The sequence below is a fragment of the Eleutherodactylus coqui genome, chromosome 2 (assembly GCF_035609145.1).
Source record: "Eleutherodactylus coqui strain aEleCoq1 chromosome 2, aEleCoq1.hap1, whole genome shotgun sequence".
Lineage (NCBI taxonomy): Eukaryota > Metazoa > Chordata > Amphibia > Anura > Eleutherodactylidae > Eleutherodactylus > Eleutherodactylus coqui.
Genome location: NC_089838.1, coordinates 212,747,385 through 212,760,181, shown reverse-complemented (window position 1 = coordinate 212,760,181; position 12,797 = coordinate 212,747,385). Strand labels below are relative to the sequence as shown.

General features: G+C 50.5%; 1 protein-coding gene across 1 annotated transcript in view; it reads right to left on the bottom strand.

Moving 5' to 3' along the window:
- Window positions 1-6,235, bottom strand: part of PPCDC (phosphopantothenoylcysteine decarboxylase) — a 28,431-nt gene extending 22,196 nt beyond the window's left edge. Inside the window, exon 1 of the mRNA XM_066592450.1 lies at window positions 6,102-6,235. The gene's annotated coding sequence lies outside the window, so the exon portion shown is untranslated. The remainder of the gene's footprint in view (window positions 1-6,101) is intronic.
- Window positions 6,236-12,797: the final 6,562 nt, after the last annotated feature.

Below are 12,797 nucleotides of genomic sequence, written 5' to 3'. Positions count from 1 at the left end.
CTGCGCGAGCGAACGAGCCAACGATGCATCTGCCTGTATAAGCAGGCTGCGCGAGCGAACGAGCCAACGATGTATCTGCCTGTATAAGCAGGCTTCGCGAGCGAACGAGCCAACGATGTATCTGCCTGTATAAGCAGGCTTCGCGAGCGAACGAGCCAACGATGTATCTGCCTGTATAAGCAGGCTGCGCGAGCGAACGAGCCAACGATGCATCTGCCTGTATAAGCAGGCTGCGTGAGCGAACGAGCCAACGATGCATCTGCCTGTATAAGCAGGCTGCGCGAGCGAACGAGCCAACGATGTATCTGCCTGTATAAGCAGGCTTCGCGAGCGAACGAGCCAACGATGTATCTGCCTGTATAAGCAGGCTGCGCGAGCGAACGAGCCAACGATGTATCTGCCTGTATAAGCAGGCTTCGCGAGCGAACGAGCCAACGATGCATCTGCCTGTATAAGCAGGCTGCGCGAGCGAACGAGCCAACGACGTATCTGCCTGTATAAGCAGGCTGCCCGAGCGAACGAGCCAACGACGTATCTGCCTGTATAAGCAGGCTTCGCGAGCGAACGAGCCAACGATGTATCTGCCTGTATAAGCAGGCTGTGCGAGCGAACGAGCCAACGATGTATCTGCCTGTATAAGCAGGCTGCGCGAGCGAACGAGCCAACGATGCATCTGCCTGTATAAGCAGGCTGCGCGAGCGAACGAGCCAACGATGCATCTGCCTGTATAAGCAGGCTGCGCGAGCGAACGAGCCAACGATGTATCTGCCTGTATAAGCAGGCTTCGCGAGCGAACGAGCCAACGATGTATCTGCCTGTATAAGCAGGCTTCGCGAGCGAACGAGCCAACGATGTATCTGCCTGTATAAGCAGGCTGCGCGAGCGAACGAGCCAACGATGTATCTGCCTGTATAAGCAGGCTGCGCGAGCGAATGAGCCAACGATGCATCTGCCTGTATAAGCAGGCTGCGTGAGCGAACGAGCCAACGATGCATCTGCCTGTATAAGCAGGCTGCGCGAGCGAACGAGCCAACGATGTATCTGCCTGTATAAGCAGGCTTCGCGAGCGAACGAGCCAACGATGTATCTGCCTGTATAAGCAGGCTGCGCGAGCGAACGAGCCAACGATGTATCTGCCTGTATAAGCAGGCTGCGCGAGCGAACGAGCCAACGATGCATCTGCCTGTATAAGCAGGCTGCGCGAGCGAACGAGCCAACGATGCATCTGCCTGTATAAGCAGGCTTCGCGAGCGAACGAGCCAACGATGTATCTGCCTGTATAAGCAGGCTGTGCGAGCGAACGAGCCAACGATGTATCTGCCTGTATAAGCAGGCTGCGCGAGCGAACGAGCCAACGATGCATCTGCCTGTATAAGCAGGCTGCGTGAGCGAACGAGCCAACGATGTATCTGCCTGTATAAGCAGGCTTCGCGAGCGAACGAGCCAACGATGTATCTGCCTGTATAAGCAGGCTGTGCGAGCGAACGAGCCAACGATGTATCTGCCTGTATAAGCAGGCTGTGCGAGCGAACGAGCCAACGATGTATCTGCCTGTATAAGCAGGCTGCCCGAGCGAACGAGCCAACGATGTATCTGCCTGTGTAAGCAGGCTGCGCGAGCGAACGAGCCAACGATGTATCTGCCTGTATAAGCAGGCTGCCCGAGCGAACGAGCCAACGATGCATCTGCCTGTATAAGCAGGCTGTGCGAGCGAACGACGTATCTGCCTGTATAAGCAGGCGGCGCGAGCGAACGAGCCAACGATGCATCTGCCTGTATAAGCAGGCTGCACAAGCGAACGAGCCAACAATGTATCTGCCTGTATAAGCAGGCTTCGCGAGCGAACGAGCCAACGATGTATCTGCCTGTATAAGCAGGCTGTGCGAGCGAACGAGCCAACGATGCATTTGCCTGTATAAGCAGGCTGCGCGAGCGAACGAGCCAACGATGCATCTGCCTGTATAAGCAGGCTGCGCGAGCGAACGAGCCAACGATGTATCTGCCTGTATAAGCAGGCTTCGCGAGCGAACGAGCCAACGATGTATCTGCCTGTATAAGCAGGCTTCGCGAGCGAACGAGCCAACGATGTATCTGCCTGTATAAGCAGGCTGCGCGAGCGAACGAGCCAACGATGTATCTGCCTGTATAAGCAGGCTGCGCGAGCGAATGAGCCAACGATGCATCTGCCTGTATAAGCAGGCTTCGCGAGCGAACGAGCCAACGATGCATCTGCCTGTATAAGCAGGCTGCGCGAGCGAACGAGCCAACGATGTATCTGCCTGTATAAGCAGGCTTCGCGAGCGAACGAGCCAACGATGTATCTGCCTGTATAAGCAGGCTTCGCGAGCGAACGAGCCAACGATGTATCTGCCTGTATAAGCAGGCTGCGCGAGCGAACGAGCCAACGATGTATCTGCCTGTATAAGCAGGCTGCGCGAGCGAACGAGCCAACGATGCATCTGCCTGTATAAGCAGGCTGCGCGAGCGAACGAGCCAACGATGTATCTGCCTGTATAAGCAGGCTTCGCGAGCGAACGAGCCAACGATGTATCTGCCTGTATAAGCAGGCTGTGCGAGCGAACGAGCCAACGATGTATCTGCCTGTATAAGCAGGCTGTGCGAGCGAACGAGCCAACGATGCATCTGCCTGTATAAGCAGGCTGCGCGAGCGAACGAGCCAACGATGTATCTGCCTGTATAAGCAGGCTGCGTGAGCGAACGAGCCAACGATGCATCTGCCTGTATAAGCAGGCTGCGCGAGCGAACGAGCCAACGATGTATGTCTGTATAAGCAGGCTGTGCGAGCGAACGAGCCAACGATGTATCTGCCTGTATAAGCAGGCTGCGCGAGCGAACGAGCCAACGATGCATCTGCCTGTATAAGCAGGCTGCGTGAGCGAACGAGCCAACGATGTATCTGCCTGTATAAGCAGGCTTCGCGAGCGAACGAGCCAACGATGTATCTGCCTGTATAAGCAGGCTGCGCGAGCGAACGAGCCAACGATGTATCTGCCTGTATAAGCAGGCTGCGCGAGCGAACGAGCCAACGATGCATCTGCCTGTATAAGCAGGCTGCGCGAGCGAACGAGCCAACGATGTATCTGCCTGTATAAGCAGGCTTCGCGAGCGAACGAGCCAACGATGCATCTGCCTGTATAAGCAGGCTGCGCGAGCGAACGAGCCAACGATGCATCTGCCTGTATAAGCAGGCTTCGCGAGCGAACGAGCCAACGATGTATCTGCCTGTATAAGCAGGCTGTGCGAGCGAACGAGCCAACGATGTATCTGCCTGTATAAGCAGGCTGCGCGAGCGAACGAGCCAACGATGCATCTGCCTGTATAAGCAGGCTGCGCGAGCGAACGAGCCAACGATGCATCTGCCTGTATAAGCAGGCTGCGCGAGCGAACGAGCCAACGATGTATCTGCCTGTATAAGCAGGCTTCGCGAGCGAACGAGCCAACGATGTATCTGCCTGTATAAGCAGGCTTCGCGAGCGAACGAGCCAACGATGTATCTGCCTGTATAAGCAGGCTGCGCGAGCGAACGAGCCAACGATGTATCTGCCTGTATAAGCAGGCTGCGCGAGCGAATGAGCCAACGATGCATCTGCCTGTATAAGCAGGCTGCGTGAGCGAACGAGCCAACGATGCATCTGCCTGTATAAGCAGGCTGCGCGAGCGAACGAGCCAACGATGTATCTGCCTGTATAAGCAGGCTTCGCGAGCGAACGAGCCAACGATGTATCTGCCTGTATAAGCAGGCTGCGCGAGCGAACGAGCCAACGATGTATCTGCCTGTATAAGCAGGCTGCGCGAGCGAACGAGCCAACGATGCATCTGCCTGTATAAGCAGGCTGCGCGAGCGAACGAGCCAACGATGCATCTGCCTGTATAAGCAGGCTTCGCGAGCGAACGAGCCAACGATGTATCTGCCTGTATAAGCAGGCTGTGCGAGCGAACGAGCCAACGATGTATCTGCCTGTATAAGCAGGCTGCGCGAGCGAACGAGCCAACGATGCATCTGCCTGTATAAGCAGGCTGCGTGAGCGAACGAGCCAACGATGTATCTGCCTGTATAAGCAGGCTTCGCGAGCGAACGAGCCAACGATGTATCTGCCTGTATAAGCAGGCTGTGCGAGCGAACGAGCCAACGATGTATCTGCCTGTATAAGCAGGCTGTGCGAGCGAACGAGCCAACGATGTATCTGCCTGTATAAGCAGGCTGCCCGAGCGAACGAGCCAACGATGTATCTGCCTGTGTAAGCAGGCTGCGCGAGCGAACGAGCCAACGATGTATCTGCCTGTATAAGCAGGCTGCCCGAGCGAACGAGCCAACGATGCATCTGCCTGTATAAGCAGGCTGTGCGAGCGAACGACGTATCTGCCTGTATAAGCAGGCGGCGCGAGCGAACGAGCCAACGATGCATCTGCCTGTATAAGCAGGCTGCACAAGCGAACGAGCCAACAATGTATCTGCCTGTATAAGCAGGCTTCGCGAGCGAACGAGCCAACGATGTATCTGCCTGTATAAGCAGGCTGTGCGAGCGAACGAGCCAACGATGCATCTGCCTGTATAAGCAGGCTGCGCGAGCGAACGAGCCAACGATGCATCTGCCTGTATAAGCAGGCTGCGCGAGCGAACGAGCCAACGATGTATCTGCCTGTATAAGCAGGCTTCGCGAGCGAACGAGCCAACGATGTATCTGCCTGTATAAGCAGGCTTCGCGAGCGAACGAGCCAACGATGTATCTGCCTGTATAAGCAGGCTGCGCGAGCGAACGAGCCAACGATGTATCTGCCTGTATAAGCAGGCTGCGCGAGCGAACGAGCCAACGATGCATCTGCCTGTATAAGCAGGCTTCGCGAGCGAACGAGCCAACGATGCATCTGCCTGTATAAGCAGGCTGCGCGAGCGAACGAGCCAACGATGTATCTGCCTGTATAAGCAGGCTTCGCGAGCGAACGAGCCAACGATGTATCTGCCTGTATAAGCAGGCTGCGCGAGCGAACGAGCCAACGATGTATCTGCCTGTATAAGCAGGCTGCGCGAGCGAACGAGCCAACGATGCATCTGCCTGTATAAGCAGGCTGCGCGAGCGAACGAGCCAACGATGTATCTGCCTGTATAAGCAGGCTGCGTGAGCGAACGAGCCAACGATGCATCTGCCTGTATAAGCAGGCTGCGCGAGCGAACGAGCCAACGATGTATCTGCCTGTATAAGCAGGCTTCGCGAGCGAACGAGCCAACGATGTATCTGCCTGTATAAGCAGGCTGCGCGAGCGAACGAGCCAACGATGTATCTGCCTGTATAAGCAGGCTGCGCGAGCGAACGAGCCAACGATGTATGTCTGTATAAGCAGGCTTCGCGAGCGAACGAGCCAACGATGCATCTGCCTGTATAAGCAGGCTGCGTGAGCGAACGAGCCAACGATGCATCTGCCTGTATAAGCAGGCTGCGCGAGCGAACGAGCCAACGATGTATGTCTGTATAAGCAGGCTGTGCGAGCGAACGAGCCAACGATGTATCTGCCTGTATAAGCAGGCTGCGCGAGCGAACGAGCCAACGATGTATCTGCCTGTATAAGCAGGCTGCGCGAGCAAACGACGTATCTGCCTGTATAATGGCAGATCCCCTCCCCGCTGCCAGCAGTCCTCAGGAATAGCACGGGGTGTTTTAACAGCAGAAAAGGACAAATCATTCATTTATTATCAGTTACGATTGTCTCCCCCCCCCCCCCCCCCCATCTCATATATAAGTATCCCACTCCCTATTCTTATAGCATACACCCTAACATGCTGCACACCACTGAACACTGCCAGCAAGCTACTGTAGTCACACTGGCAGTGCCCGGCCTGCTAGGTTTAGGAAACTCAGGCAGTCTAGTGCTGAGACTGTCCATAGCAACCAACCAGTCCACACAGAAGGGCCGGAACCTGACTGGTTGCTATTGGCAACTTCGTCAACTTCCTGGTTACATGTCGCCAATCACAACATCCGCTTATATCACGTGTCCTGCCGTCTCTATATGGTGGGACACAGCGGCGCTGACCACGGCCGTCAGCCGCCATAATACGTAGAGTAATTAGTGCCATTAATTACCATGTGTCATAGTGGAGCTTTATAAACCACCACGCTCCTTGCGAGGACCCGGACCAATCAGTACATTACCAGTCCCAGAGTGCTGTGCGCGTGACAAATAACATCCGGCTTCAAGACTAGAACTACAAGTCCCGAAATCCTTTGCGTGAAGTCCAGTCTCGGTTTCTGGCGCTGTGATAAGAGAGCGGCTGCATACAGTGTAGAAGGTGGTGGTGTAGAAAACGGTGTAGGAGGGGTGTTCGGGGGGTTGTTGCTGAACTTCAATGTCGGCATGTATTAGGCTCACACATGTGTATGGGGGGGGGGTGTCATTCACAGGTCCGCATGCGTAAAACAGCAATGTATTACGCAGCGTTTTACTGCTGCGTAGTGCAGCGATTTTTGTGACTGTTTTCTTTATTATTTTTTTTTATTCTCTCTATCTACTAGCAGTGTTGCGTATTAAACGCTGCACATACACAATCTAATTGCACATATGCGGTGTTTATTACGCGCCCATTGAGAACAATAGGGCTCTGTAATATGTGGTAAAATAGTACATGCTGCGTTCTATCTTATATGCAATAAGAAAACACTCGTGTGTGTGTGTGTGTGTGTGTGTGTGTCAGTGAAAACCAATGTACTTGTATTACCCCCATTCACTGCATATTACATACGCGTAATCCACGGCAAAATTACATTCGTGTGAATGAGCCTAATACGCAGTACACACAGCAATGTGTCAAAACGTCCACAAATACGCCCGTGTGAAGGAGCCCTAAATCCCCATAGCCTACCGCACACCGACTCCACGCGTGAAAACACTGGTATAAGTGATGCGATAGAAGATGGCGAGGAGTGGAAACAAAACGTATATTATAAATCTACGATGTGCGACTTTTCCACCGCAGGCTGTTTTCATGCGGGCGAGAAAATCGTGCGAGATTTGTGCATTGTGAGACGCCCAAATATGCATGAATATGAACCGCATTCTTTTACAGGAGCAATTTTTTTTTCCTGCATCGTATCGCGATGCGGAAACCAAATTGCGCCACGTCCTATCTCTGGGCACGCCATCGCATCACCCATTGCTTTTAATGGGGCTGGCGGCAGCATCGCACCACATGCCAGCTGCACACGATTCCAGTTCTCCCCATTGAAAGCCATGGTAGAAACGCCGCAATCATACATCCCCAAAGTGATGCCAGGCGGTCTCAAGTTAAAAACGCCTCGCATCCGCGGGGAAAATCTTACGATCCGCGTGCAATTAAAGAACGCTGGGATACATATCACGCAGCTTGTTATGACACTGAAATAGTGTTTGATGACGGGAGTGGTGCATGTGTCAGCGATGTAGTGATGACAGCTGCTGGTGGTGTTCCATCATAAAGACATCAGGCGTACGTTATATCTGTGTAGCTGGTTACTATGTTACAGTATGGAGATATGAGCAGGAAGATTGCATTTAGACATTTAAGTATGCAAGAAAACATATGTTGATTCCAAATGGTTTATGACAGCGGTCCAGCCAACCATTGGTTAGGCTGTGGATTAATATCACGCTATGGTGTGGTACATCTTATGTAGCTGCTAATGTGCCCAGTGGTTAGGAGATGGTGGTTGTTGTGAGGGTTATGAACATATTAATTTATATATGTATGTATCTTTGATACACGTTTCCGGAGGCTTTAGGCCTAAATTGTACACTCTATTCTGTGTCCTATGAAAAGCTCTGATAAATGCTTGTACATTTAGGTTAGTACTTAATTACATTAAGTAGAGGTGTAATCTTAAATGTCCATCATGTCTCCAAGATCTTGTTAATCTCGTTACAATGATCAAAGGATAATGGAATGCTTCGATCATTAACTGCTGTCTAGGGCATGTGATTAAAATGTAGATTGTGATAAAGAATCAAGGTACTAGACAGTCAGTCTACATTCCAACAAAAGAAGCCATGTTTATTGAGAAAACGCAATTATTCACCACCTTAGTACTTTGACCTCAGTATAACAGATTGAACTTTGTAACACTAGCCTTTGCACTGATACGCCTACTGATACTCCTTCTATTTTTTGTATAAGAAATGACAATGTACAGAATAAACACAGATTGCTTCTAGACACAGGCCTGATCTCACGGCGGCCGCCATAACCACCTCTGATTTGGAGCCTCACAGCATATTGACGGAACATTGAATTCCACAACATTGTCATGCCAACATGATACATCCAGCGTTTCACATCGAGGCATGCGTAGCTAACAGGTGGGCAGTGGATGCCGTGATCAATTGGTTTTCCATGCGCGACTTGAGACCTCGCCTGTATAGTGTTGGCATTACAATACGCATGCGTGATAATGGGATGTAGACGTAAACAATATATGTCACACTGGTGATGATTTTCAGGCCAAAGCACCTCACATCATATTTTCTAATATTCCGATCCTCTCAGGTGAGTTTTACACACAATAGAGGATTTGGAACGTTTCCCATTGATTGCAGTGGAAACCTCACGTCGCATGACATGCAAGAGCCATGCATTGCATTAAAGGTCCTATTGAAATCAATGGGCGATGCGTTCCGAGGAACGCACAAAGATAGAGCATGTCACGATAGAACATCGCTCGTGTATATGACTCCATTCAAAAGAATGGAGTTCATATTCGCGCATCTCGTAACGCCCAAATCTTGCGGGAGATTCTCAGCCGCATGAAAGAGGCCTAAACTAGCAGGATTATGTTTCCCACGAGGGTCTGTGTGAGGGGACTCATAACCCCCTTTGATACAATAAAATAAACACAATATCTGATACGAGGATTCTCAAGAAAATCATATCAAGCGTATATTTTCTTGTTTATTTTTTATAACTTTGCTTCATTCCTATTGGCTGCTTGGATTTCTCGTCATTTGCAGTTGTATTCGACTTTCCTTCTAGTATCAGTTCCATAGTCCCTGTATAAAAAAAAAAAAACAAGAACAAATGCTGGATATATATGTCTTTTTTTTTTTTAACAGATTTTTATTTTGTAAAAATAGTAAAACAAAAAAACCTGAATAATTGTGTTTTCGCCATGATCGTACAAACCTGCAGAATATAGATATCATGTTGTGTACGTCGTTAAAACAATACCCTCCCTAAAGGCAAAATTACAGGTTTTTTTTTCTATTTCCATTAGAAATTGTTTATAGTTCAGTAAAAAAAATGCAATTCGTCCCTCAACAAACAAGCCCTCAGACATCGATAGTGACAGAAAAATAAAAGTTGTAATTTTTTGAAAGTGGAGAGGAGAAATCAAAAAGAAAAACCGGCGCATCTTTAAGGGGTTAATATTTCAAGGTAGATGCAAAAACAGAAAAGCGAACTAATAGCATTTTTCTTTTTAGTTCAGTTTGATTACCAAGGACTCGAGTGAAAATCTGTAGCATAAACAGCTCTTTAGGGCGGCCTCACATGGGCATATTTCCACCTGGACTTCAATCACAAGGTACACTCCGCTGTCCCTCAGCAGGCTATCGCCGCCGTAACATAGGTCATATGACGTCATTCACAAGGTACAATCAGCTTTCCTTAAACGGCCATACATTTTTGCCGTAACATGTCGATAGGTTTGTTCACATTTCCCAATCGTACCAATTTTTCACTCACACCAAAAAATAGAACCTGCTCTATCTTTCTGCGTATTTGCCATCTTTTGAGCGATAGCAGTTACATCTAAACGCGCTGACATAGTGCAGTTTTCATGCACTATTCATTCATTGCTGATTTCTTATCAGAGCCATGCGCTGAGTACTCAGTGGGATACCGCTGATAGCATTCTTTGAGCTGGTATTCCGCATGGAGCTCTCAGCGATTGCTCCGAAAACAAAGCAGCTCCTGCCGTTCTCAGCGCTATCAGCTCAGCGGGATACCAGCTGAAAACTCAGAGAACAAAGCAGCTGTTCGCAGATACAAAGCAGCTGCTGTTCTCGGAGCTGGCTGCGGTGCCTCGCTCCGCCTGCACTTAACTCTTAAGTAGCTAATTATCTACTTAAGAGTTTATGCAGGGATGAACGCTCAAAACTGCCGTTTGAGTGATTTTTGAGCGATCATCTTTGAGTGTAAATGGGTCTTTATATACGGACTTCTTTTTTTCATAAAAATAGGACCGATGGATTTGAATGGGTGCATGCACACCAGCTTTTTCCTGATAAAATATAATGGAGAATTAAACTTCAATAATGGATAAATACTAGAGATGAGCGAGCACCAAAATGCTCGGGTGCTCGTTACTCGGGACGAAATTTTCGCGATGCTCGAGGGTTCGTTTCGAGTAACGAACCCCATTGAAGTCAATGAGCGACCCGAGCATTTTTGTATATCGCCGATGCTCGCTAAGGTTTCCATTTGTGAAAATCTGGGCAATTCAAGAAAGTGATGGGAACGACACAGCAACGGATAGGGCAGGCGAGGGGCTACATGTTGGGCTGCATCTCAAGTTCCCAGGTCCCACTATTAAGCCACAATAGCGGCAAGAGTGGGCCCCCCCCCTCCCAACAACTTTTACTTCTGAAAAGCCCTCATTAGCAATGCATACCTTAGCTAAGCACCACACTACCTCCAACAAAGCACAATCACTGCCTGCATGACACTCCGCTGCCACTTCTCCTGGGTTACATGCTGCCCAACACCCCCCCCCCCCCCGCGCGCGCACACGACCCAGTGTCCACAGCGCACACCAAAGTGTCCCTGCGCAGCCTTCAGCTGCCCTCATGCCACACGCTGGCCTCATAGCCACACCACCCTCATGTCTATTTATAAGTGCGTCTGCCATGAGGAGGAACCGGAGGCACACACTGAAGAGGGTTGGCACGGCTAGGCAGCGACCCTCTTTAAAAGGGGTGGGGTGATAGCCCACAATGCTGTACAGAAGCAATGAGAAATATAATCCTGTGCCACCGCCATCAGGAGCTGCACACGTGGGCATAGCAATGGGGAACCTATGTGCCACACACTATTCATTCTGTCAAGGTGTCTGCATGCCCCAGTCAGACCGCGGTTTTTTATAAATAGTCACAGGCAGGTACAACTCCGCAATGGGAATTCCGTGTGCACCCACAGCATGGGTGGCTCCCTGGAACCCACCGGCTGTACATAAATGTATCCCATTGCAGTGCCCATCACAGCTGAGGTAATGTCCGATTAAATGCAGGTGGGCTTCGGCCCACACTGCATGCCCCAGTCAGACTGGGGTTCTTTAGAAGTGGACACATGCAGTTACAACTCCATGTGGACCGACAGCATGGGTGGGTGCCAGGAAGCCACCGGCGGTACATAAATATATCCCATTGCATTGCCCATCACAGCTGAGGTAATGTCATGTTTAATACAGGTGGGCTTCGGCCCACACTGCATGCCCCAGTCAGACTGGGGTTCTTTAGAAGTGGACACATGCAGTTACAACTCCGTGTGGACCGACAACATGGGTGGCTCCCTGGAACCCACCGGCTGTACATAAATGTATCCCATTGCAGTGCCCATCACAGCTGATGTAACGTCAGCTTTAATGCAGGTGGGCAAAAAATTAATTGGATTACACTGTAGGCGAGGGCCCCAAAAAATTGGTGTACCAACAGTACTAATGTACGTCAGAAAAATTGCCCATGCCCAACCAAGAGGGCAGGTGAAACCAATTAATCGCTTTGGTTAATGTGGCTTAATTTGTAACTAGGCCTGGAGGCAGCCCAGTTCAAATAAAAATTGGTTGAGGTGAAAGTTTCAACGCTTTAATGAGCATTGAAACGTATAAAAATTGTTTACAAAAATTATATAACTGAGCCTTGTGGGCCTAAGAAAAATTGCCCGTTCGGCGTGATTACGTCAGGTTTCAGGAGGAGGAGCAGGATGAATATTATACACAGATTGATGAAGCTAAAAGGTCCCCGTTTTTGATGGTGATAGAGAACAATGCTTCCATCCGCGGGTGCAGCCTACGTATTGTTTAGGTATCGCTGCTGTCCGCTGGTGGAGAAGAGAAGTCTGGGGAAATCCAGGCTTTGTTCATCTTGATGAGTGTAAGCCTGTCGGCACTGTCGGTTGACAGGCGGGTACACTTATCTGTGATGATTCCCCCAGCCGCACTAAACACCCTCTCTGACAAGACGCTAGCCGCAGGACAAGCAAGCACCTCCAGGGCATACAGCGCGAGTTCAGGCCACGTGTCCAGCTTCGACACCCAGTAGTTGTAGGGGGCAGAGGGGTCACGGAGGACGGTCATGCGATCGACTACGTACTCCCTCACCATCCTTTTACAGTGCTCCCACCGACTCAGCCTTGACTGGGGAGCGGTGACAGTCTTGCTGGGGAGCCAGAAAGCTGTCAAAGGCCTTAGAGAGTGTTCCCCTGCCTGTGCTGTACATGCTGCCTGATCTCTGCGCCTCCCCTGCTACCTGGCCCTCGGAACTGCGCCTTCGGCCACTAGCGCTGTCGGATAGGAATTTTACCATCAGTTTGTCCGCCAGGGTCCTGTGGTATAGCATCACTCTCGAACCCCTTTCCTCTTCGGGTATGAGAGTGGAAAGGTTCTCCTTATACCGTGGGTCGAGCAGTGTGTACACCCAGTAATCCGTAGTGGCCAGAATGCGTGTAACGCGAGGGTCACGAGAAAGGCATCCTAACATGAAGTCAGCCATGTGTGCCAGGGTACCTGTACGCAACACATGGCTGTCCTCACTAGGAA